Here is a 16,070-nt window from a genome sequence, read left to right as displayed (position 1 = left end):
CAGTACAGGGAGAGAACCAGAATAGTGTACTACTGGGTCGGCACATACGATATGCCATGGATGCACAGAACATGTGTGCGCCTACGTCCATCGCATGCTCGCACACAACCCTAGGGCAAGATGGTGAGTATGGGCTGTGTTTCAGTGCTTCCTGACGCACAACTTATTGGAGGGTTTCTGACCAAACAAATGTGGAAGACTGCCCGGGCAGAGGATGTCTTGGGTTGGACTGTTCATAAAGTACTGATCTTCATTAGCTGATGCAGTTTGGGTAACTGTCCATAGTGTCTGTATGGAAACAGAATCTAACCCGTGTATTGTTTGTGCCAGAGGCATGCACGGCTATGTAATGTAGCTCCTGTTTGGGTTAGGCTACTCTCACACCAACTGGCAATTGGGCCCCCCCAATAACAGCTCTGGCCCACCTAGATGATACATTCTGGAGCCGGACCTGCTGTCAGAGTTTATGGATCTGGAAAGATAGGATGGAAAGAGATGCTACGGGGTCCTCAACTGATAGGAGAAACAGCAGCACATAAACAGGAGCCTGAGGGCCATGGAGGGTGCTGTCATAAAATCGAGTGTGGGCCTTGCACTTCACAAAGGCCAACTTGGTATGTAGCAGAATCACAATAAGCAGGGCTTCAATATAAGGTGCATTACGAATGGGAGTACCTCTGTTTCCAGAGCATCCCATAGTCGTGTGATATACCCAAATGTGTAACGTGAATCGGTGTATATTGTGGCTGTGCGTTGTGTGGCGATCGTGCAGGCCCGTGTTAGAACAATGAGTTCAACAATTTATGCTGATCATACTGATGGGAGCAGAAAAGCTTCTAAAACTTCAAAGGAGGTGCAACTGGCAAAAATTCCTTGTATACTCCCTGTTGAATCTCTAAGACAAGACCTCTCAACAAAGAGAATGAGGTCTGCATTGGTGAGGGGGATATCCTTGAGGTGTGTTCTTGGTGATGATACAACGTCAACCGCTGCAAGGCAGTCATGCGGGTGACCGTCATTAGGTGTAGGCAGGAGGGAGGCATGGTTGAGTGGGGCACATCTGATAAGATTGATGTTGGTGGCATTGAGGAGCAGTTTTTCATATTTGGGGGGGGCCTGCAGCAGATAGGTGTTGTGTTTTACCTCTGAGGAGAGTGCTAATACAGAGTGTGGTACAGTGATGTTTATGTGCTGTGCTAGGGCGATGTTGTCAGCTTTTGTAAGGAGAAGGTCAGCGGCCGCTACCGCTCTGAGACATTTGGAAAACGCAGAGGCTACAGGGTCTAACTGTGAGCTAAAATAGGTTATAGGGCATTGTAGGTCCCTGTGCTTCTGTGTGAGTACCCCTAAGGCATACCCCTCTTTCTTATCACAGAACAGGGTGAATGATTTAGAGTATTTAGGAAGGGCGATGGTGGGAGGAATGGAGAGGGCAGTCTTTATCTTGGCGAAGGCTTTGGAAGCGTCAGGAGACCATGTGAGCTTGTCAGTCTGGGAGTCATGTAGCATCATGTGAAAGGCACGGGAGGCTGGTGGGTGAATGTGACAGTTGGTGGTGGCGTGGCCGGTGGATGTGGGGCGGAAAAGGAGGTGTGCGGGCCCTCAGATGAGGCGAGCATTGTGCTAGTTTATCTAAAATGTCAAGAGGTGGCAATGTAGGTGCTTCTGAACCGGAATCTCTAATGATGTCTGCAGAAAGACCTAGGTAAAGACTTGTACTGCTCTAATTCTTTCTCTAAACTAGCCTGAGAGCTCTTAAGTGATCTAGTCTGACTGTCGCACATGGCATAGCATTGGATAACATACCACATCATAACATAGCATAGTATTGCATAACATAGCATTGCATAACATAACATAGCATAGCAATCCTGCCGCATCAGTGGGTAAATGGCAGTAATGACAGTGAGAATATAGCCACGGCTAGGTGTTCTGCGTAGTGATTGGCACTTTGTAGTCACAGATATGACCTCCAGTCATTGCTGCGATTAACCGCACCTGCAGTTTAACAAATCACATCCTTCATAATAGCCGAGGGTACAAGGACAGTAATGACAGTAGCCATGGCTACAATTAATGTTTACGGGCCTTATTCCATAGGGTTTCTCATAGCCGCAGTTATGAAAAAGAAATGAAAAAAAATACCATGCACTGCTACCACCGAGGGGCAGTCTCCAGGCACTCACATGGCTCTGCAAGAAAGAGTACGGGATTGGTTAGTGAGGATAGAGTGATAGGATAGGTTCAGAACCAGGAGAAACTGGTCTCTGTGAGTGTTGGCTTGCAGATGGTGGATTGCGTGCACTGGCTTGTTGTATCCATACGGGTAAGGGCCAGTTCCTGGGTTGTTTTCTCTGTGACTGTTTATTATGTTGGGGTGTTTCTGTATGTTTCATGAGTAGATTGGCTGGTATTTGAGTTTGTGCGCACTGGCTTGTTGTATCCATATGGGTAAGGTCCAGTGTCTGGGGTTGTTTGTTGTAAGCGTGTGTTACTTATGTTGGGTGTGTGTTTGTGTGTAAGTTGGCTAGCCCAGTGGGCGTGTATAGTGTTTGGGTGGTGTGTTGGAGAAAGCAGGAGCAGGGTGGTTAGTACATTGGCTACTCTCTAAGTTCTTCTATGTGGCTGATTTTCACAATTCTGTCTTGTGATACACATGGTTAATTTCACAGTCTATCCAAGTGTGATGCATGGCTAGTGTTCACAAATCTAAGTGATGCATGATTAATCTTCACACCTCTTTCTAAATGTGGCGCATGGCTAATCTTCACAATTCTATCTAGATGTGACACGTGGCTAATCCTCACAGTCTATCCTAGTTTGACACATGGTTAATCTTCAAAATTCTATCGAAATGTGACACTTGGCTAGTGACACATGGCCATTCTTCACAATCTATCTAAGTGTGATGCATGATTAATCTACACAATTCTATCTAACTGTGATGCATAGCTAATCTTCACAAATCTATCTAAATGTGGCGCATGGCTAATCTTCACAATTCTATCTAGATGTGACACGTGGCTAATCCTCACAGTCTATCCTAGTTTGACACATGGTTAATCTTCAAAATTCTATCGAAATGTGACACTTGGCTAGTGACACATGGCCATTCTTCACAATCTATCTAAGTGTGATGCATGATTAATCTACACAATTCTATCTAACTGTGATGCATAGCTAATCTTCACAAATCTATCTAAATGTGACACTTGGCTAGTCTTCACAAATCTATCTAAGTGTGACTCATGGTTAATCGTCACAATTGTTTCTAAATGTGATGCATGACTAATCTTCACAATTCTGTCTAAATGTGACGCTTGGCTAGTCTTCACAAATCTATCCAAGTGTGACACATTGTTAATTTTCACAATTCTAATGTTTATATGTGTGTGTTAGGTAGTCCAGAAAAGTTGAAATTTGAGCTATATTGAGTGCACTCTTTGTGCAAAGTTATTGTAACACGTTAATTACTTTTTCTTCATCAATCATAACTATAACTGTAAACATTTTTTAAAGTTAAATTAGTATGCCGCTCTATGAAGCTCTCCTCCAAACTGGCACTCCCTTGCTCTTCTAGAACCATTAAGGACAACATATCCTCTCTCGCCCCGGCTCCTGCTGACTTTTTTTAACCACTCTTTCCCACAAGTACTCCCTTGTGCACCCTCTCTTAAAAAAGCCATCTGCTGAACCCTCCTGCCTGTCTAAATATCGCCCTATCTGCAGTAGCCCCTTCCTAGGTAAACTCTTGGAGAAACTGGTCCTCCCCCAACTGACCCTCCACACTGAACTTGTTGATTGCGTCCATGACCACCAATCTGGATTCCGGGCATCCAGATGCACGGAAACTGCTCTCCTGAACACCTGTGAAGACATGCTTGCAAATCTTGAATCCAACTCTTCTGCTATTCTCGTTCTCCTTGATCTCTCTGCCTTTGACACAGTCAACCATTCTAGCCTAATAAAACGACTCTGTGATACCCCCGGCATCATGGACTGGGGACTGGAGTGACCAACCTCTTTCCTCACTACAACCTGCAACTGGGCCCTTTCTCCTCCATCACCACACTCTCTACTTGCGACATCCCCCAGGACTCTATCCTATCGCTGTGGTTCTTCAATAGCTATGTCGCCCCTCTTGCTCACCTGATCTCCTCTTTATCTCCTCATTTCCAGTGCTATGCTGATGACATACAGCTTTCCTTCAAACTTCCCTCTACTACCTCCTCTTCGTCCTCTCTCATGCCTGATTGGCTAACCGCCATCCAAGCATGGTGTGCGGGTAACGATCTCTGTCTTAATGCCAGTAAGATGGAGATCATTCTCGTTGGGACACCAGTGCCTGTTTAACTCCTACCCTCTGGCCGACCTCCCTGGCCCTCTACTTTCACCATCTTGTGAGGCCAAAAACCTTGGGCTCTCTCCTTCACCCCTCAAATCGTGGCCATTGCCAAGAAGGCCCACATCCAGCTTCACCTCCTCAGAGGCAATCTCCCTTTCCTCAACTTCCCCCAGAAGCTCAATGTCTCCAGAGCTCTGTTCCTCGCTCTGTTCCTTGCTAGGTTGGACTACTTCAACAGCCACTTCCTCAATCACGGCTTTCCTCCCGATGCCCCCTTCAGCTAATCCAGAATAGGGCCTGGAAGCATGCTATCTCCAGCTTTCCCTCCCTAAATATTCCCCTACTAGAGCCCTCCGTTCCTCTAGCTCCAACTCTCTGCTTGTCAAACGCTTCTCCAAGCAGAGAGTGGCGGGGGGTAGATCTCTCTCTTCGGCTGGTGCTTCCCTTTGGAACAGCCTCCCTGCCCCTCTCAGTCTTGATCAGGACCTCTTTAAGTTCTCGAAACGTCTCAAAACCCTGCTTTTCCTACCTCTTTCCCTCTCCCCCTTCCTTTCTAATCACCCCACTGTCACTGAGACTGGGGGCCTCATCCTCATGAGCCTCACAGGATACCAGACCCTCTACCCTGTCAACACCAGCACCCCCCGTAGCACTGACCCATGTGGGCTCCTTGTCTGGCGGCTGTTCATCTCACCTAGGGATTCGTCCACCCTAGCACTTAGCCTGAGGCCTCCTCCTTTGGCTCCCCTTGGCACTTCCCTCCCGGGACCCCACCAGCACTTGTCCATTCCTTGCTCCCTCACCCACCCATACTATCTCCTGCACATCTCTTCACTGCACTTGCACGTCCTAATGTCACAAGGCCTAGTAGGACCACGATTGTATATTTACTGTTTGCCTGTTATTTTCTCCCCTTTTTCCCTTCCCACTTTTCCATGTGGCGCCTGAAAACACCATTCTGTTGTATAGACGCCTAACACATGTCCAGAAATAAATATGCAAACAAAGTTTTTTGTAAAAATATTTATTTGGTGGGGAAAGTGGTTGTGAGTTTTCTTTTTCTTTTAGTATTTACATATGATAGATCTTCATCAGCCCAATTGTCTGCATTTTTACTATCTATTTCTCGTTTCAGGTCTTTTATATCCATTTTCACTGATTCCACCTCATTTGAGGATTCATTAAATATCTTTAATTTGATTTAAAGTATCCATTATTGTATTTGTAGGGAATTCATGAGGTGGATGTTGCTTAATCTTTCTAAATACTTGAATCACTATTTCATCTGTTTGAAAATATTTTAAATCTTTTTAAACAATTGAAGACATAATTGACTTTAAAGTACTTTTGCTGGTACCACAGACATTTAAAAACAGTAAGCTAAGGTATATAGCTTTGTTACTTACAAATAGCATTCTTAGTCACATTTTACATAAGCCTAAGGAATAAACTCACATAATCCAGAATATTCTGTACTTTCTTGTGGCTGCTTCTTTTCAGCATCTTCCTTCAGTATTTCCTCCTCTATGGAATAATTTTCTTCTAGCCCCTCCATCTAGTTGTCCAATATAGATTGAGAGTAAAAAACACTGTCTGTCACCTCACTTGTTAGAATGAACAATCGAAGAGCATTACCTGATGAAAGAAGGTGGGATTCTATTTAATTTAATATTTATTGTGCTATAGTTTAACCAACAAACTTTACACAAATTTAACATTAAATAGCATAATAAAATACTGACGTGTTTCCAATATAATTTTTAAATACACATAATTTACAATACAAAATTCTAAAAAACCAAATGATTCATGTTATTCCCAGATATATATACATTTCATACCTTCCATCTAAGAATTACCTTCATAAAACCTATTCCTCTACAGAGTTATACCCAGTCTTCTTTCAATTTGTAACCAGATAGTATACAGAGCTATTGATAAACGTAGACCATTAGAGTTGAGGCAATGGTGCCAAAACAGGGCTTCCCCAATATGTGTGGTTTCATGCACATAGCTACCAAGAAGGGGAATAAACGTATCAGCCATCTCCAAGCACTCAGTTAACAAATGTTTTGCAGTCTCCAACTGCTTATGTGCTTTACATAATCGACAGATACGTTCTTCGACTGCCATCTTTTCTCCCCGTGTTGTTTAAGGTAGGTAGCTGTTCTAGGCGAAGCAGTAATATGAACCGTCTAAGTCTAATAGATGGACAGATATTCAGGTATCTCTGGGGTTTCCTAAATTCAAATAGTCTATATTGCACAAACTGGTAGCTGCTCAGACTCTTAAGATGTTCAAAATTCTCCAGCCAATCCCAGAGATCAATACGTTTGCTCAATGCTCTATTTACTTTGTCTGAGTATATACCATCTCTGGATTGCCAGCCTATTTCAGAGAGCAAATTGTTCATCTGATCTACAATTGTGGAGGTCGAGCCTTCCTTTTTTATTTCTTGGTGTACCGCAGTTAATATATCATTACTAGTATCACGAGTCATTCTGAGATATAACGCGGCTCTCTTCTTTAACACCAATGCCTTTAGAGAGGTTAGACCCAATTCTAATCTAATGATGGCCATCGGGATAGAGGGAGATAAACCAAGCACACGTCGCCAAAATTTACCCTCTAAGATCTGTAGCCATCTAAGGTCAGTCTCTAAGAGAGCTTCCAGGCCATATATTAATGCCGGGGCGAACACCTGTATATAAAGTTGCCTTATACCCCATAAAGTGAAACCGCTGTGGCTGATCGTAAATCTATAAAATAAGGCAGTCAACTGTGCAGCTTTAATACAGCGTATTTGTTTACATGCCAGGTAATCCCCAGTATTTTCAAAGTCAATGCCTAAATAGCAGTATCGAGGGACATATGAGATGTTCACTATCCCTACTGTGAGTTGCACGCGGGAGACCTTTTTTTTTGTATATCTCATAATTTTTGTTTTCCCTAAATGAATGCTTAGGCCATTCTCTTCGGCGTATTTCCATAATGCGACCGCAGATCTTCGCATCCCGCCGATGGTATGGTCAAATATCACCAGATCGTCAGCGTATGCTAGTACTGGGCAGCTAGCTTCCCCAATTTTCGGCGGGCAGTTTCTCACCTTATTTAATACATCAGGGATGTCATACGTATATAGATTATATATTAAAGGAGCCGTTACGCATCCTTGCTTAACACCCCTGTTTTGTATAACCTTTTGGGTTGTGTGGCCTTCTTGGTCTAATTTCAATTTAACTGAATTATTTGAATGTAAGAGTTTTAGATAGTATATTAGGCCATCAGGACAGCCCATTGTATACAGTTTATTCCATAACTGACTACGGGGTATGGAATCAAACGCCGCTGTAAAGTCTATATATAATGCATAGAGCGGGGCCGATCCAATACGTAAGGCTCTGGTTCGCAGAATATCCATGATCATGATGTTATGGGCAGTGGAGTAGCCTTGTCTAAACCCACTTTGGAATCTAGACAATACTCCTTTGCCTTCTCCCCAGGCTTGTAACTCATTGAGCAAAAGTGAGGCAAATATCTTTCCAGTAGCATCAAGCATAGAAAGCAACCTATAGTTGTCTGGGTCGAGTCTATCACCCTTTTTAAAAACTGGGATTAATATTGCTGTCTGCCATGAATAGGGTATTTTACCTGTCTTTAATATTTTCTGAAACAGGATATTTAGCAAACTTGCCCAAAACTCTGGGTATACTTTCATGACAGCATTAGCCAAACCATTGGGTCCCGGTGCTCTTGATGATTTTAACTCTTTGATTTTATTCATGATGAGCTCGTACGTTACGGAAAATGGGGCCTCACAAGGCGGCCTGCCTAGTATTGTCGTTTCCTCACCCACCATATTTCTGTTTTCAAGAAATGTGACCCACACTCTTGCTTCAATGGGGTTAACCAATGTTCCTCTCTGTGTACCCTGAGCCTCACTCAAGAGAGACCATATGTTTCGGGTCTTCTTTTCACATATGGTCTTCACTAATTTTTGCCAAGTAAGAACCTTGTCCGCCCTTTTTTTCTCCTTAATGGTCGATCTATATCTATTTTTAATCGCTCTAATTGTCCGATAGTAGGCTTCCCCAGGGGCCATTGATTTCTTAGCTCTGCGAAGCTCAGCTCTACAGTTACGCTTCATATCTCTAATTATTTTATCGAATGGTAGTTTATTCCCCACACTGCTTCTCATACACCCCATAGGGGCCACACCATGTTTGCCTGAGAAATCATAGATCCAGTCTTCTATGGAGTTGATGGACATATCATTAAATTTGTGTAGCTCTTTAAACACTACTCTTCCCAGAGTTTCTACCGCAAGAGCGATATTCTTATCTGACCAGGAGATCCTGGTTCCTGTCTTATTTACTTTTACAATACCCATATTGCTAACTGAGGGCTGTTTTCGAGGAATATTCATCGTACATTTTAATGCAGCATGATCGCTCCAAACATTGGGCATAATTATCAAGTCAACAATCAGCTCTTGAAACTCTGGACATATATATATGTAGTCCAACGGTGCTGCTAGCAGCACCGTTGGACCAAGTGTATTGTCCAGGGTAATCACTAGCTGTTCTGCCATTAAGCATTATCATGTCCCAGGATTCAAACAGGGATTCCCAGGTACTGCCCTCAATATCTTTTTTGTTGTGGACCATGATACCCTTTTCTTTCAATTTAGAATTCTGCATTTTACACACCCGTCCTCTCATATGGCAATTTAAATCACCCACAACCATTACTCCCAAATTAGTAGCTGCAGGTGTCCAATTTGCCAACACATCCTGTAATGAGTCTTGCAAATGTTTGCTTAATGTTGCTCCAGGTGGGTTGTAAAGATTTACCAACAAGAAAGAAAACAAATAATCTATATCATCAAATATCACTTCGACTGCGAGTAAATTGCTTTCACAGTTCGAGCCAATCTGCCTGGAGCCCAAGGTATTAGCCACTCCTGTCACCAATCCACCAAATGGCCTGCCTTTGTCACCTCTTTTGGCAGCAGCGTGAAACAGCCTATACCCATCTAATACAAAGGGTCCAATGTCCAAGTCTCTTGTAGGCAGAAACAGCTAGATTTATCAAACAATTTTGTAGAGCCCTCTGGTGTAAGTAAATGCATAAAACCCCGACAATTCCAAGATACAACAGATAGATCTCATGGTTTCCTTAAGATCTCAGGAAGGGCGTCAGCCAACCATTTCAAAACCTGTTGGACATCAGATGCTTCTATTTTTTTAACATTCTGTATGTTGGGGCAGGGTACTGTATCCAGAACAACGGCAACCTCATCCTCCCGGCAGCTGGGATCTAATTCATTTAAGTCAACATCCACTTCCACGTCAACTGATTTTAATTCCTCTTTGTACTTTCTTAACAGATCCGCCGTGGCTACAAATTTACAGTGAATGGCTGAGACATTAGGGTTCGGTCCTTTCAAAGGTTCGACAAATTGAAAGTCATCTGAAATTAGCACCCGCAGTTGAGGGACAGAATATAATCGTGTCAAAAACTCTGATCGCGATAGCCATTTATTAGCCTTACTCTGATATAGATTTTTAATCAAGCATATTCGACTGCCTTTCTTCTCATTCTTATTGTCCGAAGTGACCCTTACTTCAAGAGGTAGATCTTCCTGCATTATCGGTTGACTAGTTACCGTAGCTGTATCTATTACACTGCTATGGCTCGCCTCCATCTCTTCCACAATCTCTACGCTTTCTTCATGATCCACTGACCGTCCCTGTTCGTGGAGTAGCCAGCTGGTCAAATATCCATCTCGAGCTGCCTTTCTTTTCTTGGCTCTTGCAACTCTTTTCCTACTCTTCTTGGTAGTCATTCCCCTCTCATTCTTCTCTGTCGGTGTTAGTTGTGTGGCTTTGGCTCTTTTGCCCTTGTTTGTTTTTCTTGCTAAGCGCTTCTGTTTTTTGGAGAAGAATGGATCGACTCTGTCTGATTCCACGTTGATCGCCAAATCCTGCTGCTTATCAATCTCACTTGTTAACTGAATTGCCTCAGATAGATTTGCCTCCACATCTTCGACTAATATCGTTCTCTCCTTATTTCCCCTGAGGAGGATGTCCATATTGGCTAGAATCCGCCCCGACATTTTCAGCAAGATCTTAAGTGCAAACTGCAGCGAGGCTACCGATGCCTGAATCTCCACAATTTCGGCTAGCCCTGTACTAGATTTATCTATACGGTCAATTATTTCATCAGGATCATCTTCCATTGAGGCTAATGCCAGGTTAGGGGATACGGAGAGTCTCTCTAATCGCTCTCTGACCGTAGGAGTCCCTGTAGATGTGCTCTGACAATCGGGGTGGCCTTAGCGCAACATGTGTGCAGTATATTGCTCCTAGTACACAGGGAAGCGTGCCACAGCATAGAAATACTGCATGACTGTCTACCTTTCCGCCTGTGTTCGGGAACATATATATGTGCCTGCGCACACATGCACGTGCTGTCATACAGGACAACAGCTGGTGTAGACAGCATGACTGGGTGGCCTGTGAAATCCCACCAACTAATGAGGTGGTCCGCTGGAAGTGAGCGCAGTATTGTACCTCACCTGAGCTGGTGTTGTGGGGTTCCGGATGGGTGTCATCATAAAGGTAGCCAGAAGGTAGGCACTGTCCCCTGTAAATGTGTACATGGTTGGTATTGTCATTTATTGGCAGGGTCTATTGTTCAGTGTGTGATGCGCATGCATGTGCATGCACGTTCATACTCACCAATGAGCCGTGTGTTGGCATGTGTTCCAGATACCGGGTCCCGGTGTAGAGGTGACATGTGGAAGAGGTAGCTGTCATGTGTGCTGCCTGGGTAATTAGCATAGACTTCCATAATGAGTCCCTTGGCATCACACACTACCTGCACATTGATGGAGTGCCAGTGCTTTCTGTTCCGGTAGATGTGCTCTGGCAATCGGGGTGACCGTAGCGCAACTTGTGTGCAGTCTATTGCACCTAGTACCCAGGGGAAGCGTGCCACATCATAGAAATACTGCATTACTGTCTGCCCTTCCACCTGTGTTCAGACATATATATGTGCCTGCGCACACAAGCACGTGCTGTTATACAGGACAACACCTGGTGTAGACAGCGTGACTGGGTGGCCTGTGATATCCCACCAACTACTGCAGTGGTCCGCTCGAAGGACCCAGTGGCAAGGAAATGCAGTGTAGTCAGCACTTTTTCTAGCGGGTTAAGAGCATGGGAGCAGATGGTGGGTGATGTTAGGCCATCTTCCCACTCCCTGACAAGTTTTAGGATTATATGGGGTGTGTTGTGAAGATCCGAGCCCTGGGAATCCTCCTCCTGTGGTGTCCGTGCACAATGGCTCAGAGTATTGCTGGATTCATTGTGGCTGTAGACATTTGTTTGGTGTGTATTGAGTGCTTTATACGCATTTGTTTCTATGTGTGTTGAATGTACGTTGATGTTTATGCCTGCTATCATGTGGAGAATTGGTTCCGGGATTTGTGTGTACTTTTTTGCAACCCGATGTGTTCCCAGTTCAAATCCATGAATACGGTTGTATTTGCGTGGCGATGGGCGTGCAATTGCTTGGCCATGTACCATCCCTCAACACGCCCACATTTTCAAGTGTTGTTCCTCATTCTGCATGTTCCGCCCCCTATTTTGGTCGATGCGGAGGCCCGGCCCACACTCTGCGTGGAGTCCCACGCAAGGCAATCCTCGACTTGCACAGACGTGATGGACATGCGCAAACTCCACACAAGACCCAAGAAAGTCCTGCGCAGTCGGTTCCATGAATAGACGAACGTGGGTTTGTGCGTATTTTGGCGTGCAAGTTCCCTATTTTCAGTGCAAATAATTCCATGAATTGGGACGCAGGACTCTTCTTTCAGGAGTTATTATTATGCAGATGAGCTAATCAGTAATTTCTGATCATGCCCCAGTGCTCCTCTCATTGGTACTAGCTGGAGACAAACAAGCCATAGGTGTGCAGTGTCCCACTCAAATGTATCAACACTTATGGTTGAGTACTTTGTAAAGTTCCTTATGATGGAAAAGAAAATGTTTTGGTCTCAGAATCATCCTTTGGAAGACATGATCAGTGTGGTGTGGAATTCCCTGAAGGCCTTTGTACGGAAACAAATAAAGAATAATGCTTCCAAAAGAACATGAGTAATTTGTTCGCTTTAATTGCAGCGTGCATGCATAAGATGGACCAAGACAGGTAGAAACAACTGACAAGGGAATTAAAGACTGCGGCAAAAAAATATGCATCGGCTTAAAGGTAGTCAGTGCTAGCCTCATCGATGGTCAGATTTGAGCTTAATAAAATCCTGAACGAGAATGCTGAATTTGCTCCCAACATACGAGACAGAGTTATTGGGAATTGGGGGCGGGCAAGTAGGCTGTTTTTCCACAGCGTCAAAGAAATTGACAGCTCATGTCTGCTTATGGCCATTGAAATTAAACTGGGCCAAAGGGTGATAGAAAGTAAAACAGTGAATAAACAGAAACAGCTTAGAGGATTCTTTAGGATTCTTTATTCCAAGGATAATCAAGACTGAAGGGATGAGGTGGAGGATTCCCTCAGGAGTACCCCCTTATCAAAGAGAACCGAACTTTAGGGGAGTCACTGTTGTAACTATTTTCAGTGAAAGAACCTGAAAACCCTTAAGGGCATTGTAGTGGGAAATATACGCTGGCTCGATGGGCTTGTGATTGAGTTGTACTTTATATAAGTGCATTGATGTACGATTCCCAATTCTGACATTTGGGCCTCTGGGGGCAAGTCTGGCTTCTTAAGCTCCATAACAATCAGTTTAATTCTAAAGCCATGCCAACAGGGAACAGCGAACTCGAGTTGTGAAGCAATCTCTCTGCTGAATGCAGATCTAAAGATCCTTGCTAAAATAATAAAGGCTGGAGGGGATCATACAGACCTAATATATCATACTGAGGTCAGGCTAGTAAGGGAACAGCCTGGCCCATTTAACATCCTTTCCCTTATAGATTTTTAAAACATGTACACAGAAATGTTGGACATGCAAATAGCCTTGAGAGGGAAAAGGGTTTTGATCGTGCAGGATGTCTCTTTTTACAAGGATGGTGTTGTATTCTGTTTGTCAGAATGGTTAGGTGCATGAGTGGAATGCATGGATGGAATGATGGCGTGGAATGCTTTGGAGGCCCTGTGTGAGCGTTCTGAGGGATGACAATTGGAATTTAGCTTGCTTGGGTGCTGGATGCCTAGTGGTTGTGTGCCTGTATCTTTCAGGGAGCTACATAGGACTGTACTGAAGGACTTACCTGCAGGTTGGAACAACGCTCTTACCTATAAAATTGGATCCTGGTGTGGTAATCGCAGGAGTAAGAAACCCACGACAGATTGATACTATCTTTTGGCTTCTCAGATGGATTAGTTGATCCAAGAACTCTTTGAACAGCCACCAAGACAAGGTCTTGACAAATGGCTTCATTTATGTACCTTTTGCTTTGGCGAGAGGTACAAGAAAGATATTGCTTGTTGTCTAACATGGTATTTGAGCACTTGTGGATTACATTACCAAATTACCAATTGCTGAGGTGTATTCAAGTTCTCAGGGGTGAACACACGCTTCTGGCCTACACTGATGATACACTGCTTCACCTGTCTTCACCAAATGTATCTTTTAGACACATCTTGGAAATTCTCCAATCCTATAGTAGGGTGTCATTATATAAACCCAGCAACTCCAAATTGGAGCACATAATGTTAATGCCAGTATCTAGCATATGATATGATTACCAGGGTATCGTGTTCCTCTACCTGGTCAAATGATGACTGTACCTATTGAAGAGTCACACAGATGTGGCCAGCGAAAGTTATGCGGGGTGCGAATGCGGCCATAGGCTCAACTGGCACGTGCTGGGAGTTTCTGAAGGAAATGGGAGTATTATTCCAAAATGTAATGCATAAGCATATCACCTGGACATATGATAGACCGACTGGGCATGTTATTGCATGCCATACGCTGAAGCACTGATGCAGCCCTTTATCCGGCATCACCCCATATGCACTTACATTCGCATACTTTATTAGTTTAGGACCAAAATATGAATCACTGTTTTCCACTGTTATGTATTTTTCAATTCAATGACCTAGGATGTTAATTCTTTTGTTTATTGTAACTTGTTGAAAATGAGAAATAAAGAGTTTAAAAAAAAAAAAAAAGAATCACTGTTGAATCCGTAATGCCGATTCTCCCGTGCTTTGTGCATTGCATTTTGAATAATGTCTTTCATTTACACGCATAGCATCGAATGACTTGTTTGATCGTGGCTTTAATGCTGCACCCATTTGTGCAACTTGCTCTATTTAAATTGTATATATAATGCTTGAATGATATGTTTGCTAATACATAATTTTGCTTCATCATGTGTTTTTGCCCTTGATGCAGCACGCCAATTTAAAATAGTATTGGCTTAGCGAGCAGTACTCGTGATGCCTTTAGTTTGGTCTGACAGCATGGAAATAAAGGTGTCATTTTTTAAGTCGCGCAATTGGAAGTATTCACCTTTTTGACACCATTGTTTCCGCCTTTGAGCATTGTAACTTACTATGGCCCTCATTACGACCCTGGCGGTAAGGGGTTTGCGCCAGCGTTAGCTGCGCCGACCCCTTACCGCCAACTACGAGTTCCCATAGCGCCATGGTCACTTTTCCGCCCGCTTTTTGCGGGCGTAAAAATCCATGGCGCTATGGGACCTTAGTGTTAATTACGCCACCGTAATGTACGGTGGCGTAATTAACGCCTTCCCCACTCCCATTGAGCCCTATGGGGCCGAAATGGGAATGGGGAAGGGTAAATGGGTCAATGGGGACTTACCGCCCCGCCGACCTCGGAATGGGGCGGTAAGTCCGCCATCCGCCATGGCGTAAACGGACTTTACGCCATGGCGGAAAAGTCCGCCGATGGCGGAAAAAATCCGCCAGGGTCGTAATGAGGGCCTATGTGTTTTGAGTTTTGAGGTATTTATAGCGCGATCACAACAAACTTAATTGTATCCTGGTGCAGTTGGTAACATTTCATAACAAGGAAGCATGATCATACTGAGAACAGATGACACAGAAAGTAGAACACAGCTAAAGAGTCATCAGACTTACTTAAATAGGTAGTTCTTTAAGCCTGCTCTGAATTTCAGCAGGGAAGTTGCCTGTCTCAGGCTCAACGGAAGACTCTTCCATAGTCGGGGTCCAGCCACTGAAAAACATCGGTCACCTCTTGATCTGTAGTTTGTCCTCGGGATAACAAGACAGAGTTGATCTTTAGATCTAAGGGCTCTGGTTGGTTGGTATTGCTTCAGTTTATTGATCAAGTAGGCTGGCGCCAGCCCATTCAGGCATTTATAAACCAAGCACCCTATTTTAAATTTGATCTGATCATCCACCGCTAACCAATGGGAGTGATTGGCGGAGACCAGTAGTATGGGCGTTTTTGGTGTCACCAAAGACCAGTCTTATACCCGCATTTTGAGCCTTTTGGAGGCGATGGATCTGATTGGCTGAAACTCCAGCCAAAAGTACATTGCAATAGTCTACATTGGAATTGACTAGGTCCCCATCCACCACAGCATGATCAATAGTTGGTACACAGGGTAGAGCTTGACACAAAAGGCAGATGTTGTAAAAAACTGATTGGACTTTGGCAGAGACCTGGGCATTGCAACCCAGGTCACTCTGCCAAATATTTAGCCAA

The sequence above is a fragment of the Ambystoma mexicanum genome, chromosome 10 (genome assembly GCF_040938575.1).
Source record: "Ambystoma mexicanum isolate Mex_15411 chromosome 10, UKY_AmexF1_1, whole genome shotgun sequence".
Classification (NCBI taxonomy): domain Eukaryota; kingdom Metazoa; phylum Chordata; class Amphibia; order Caudata; family Ambystomatidae; genus Ambystoma; species Ambystoma mexicanum.
The sequence above is the reverse complement of the archived record's forward strand: the minus strand, read 5'-3'. Positions refer to the sequence as shown.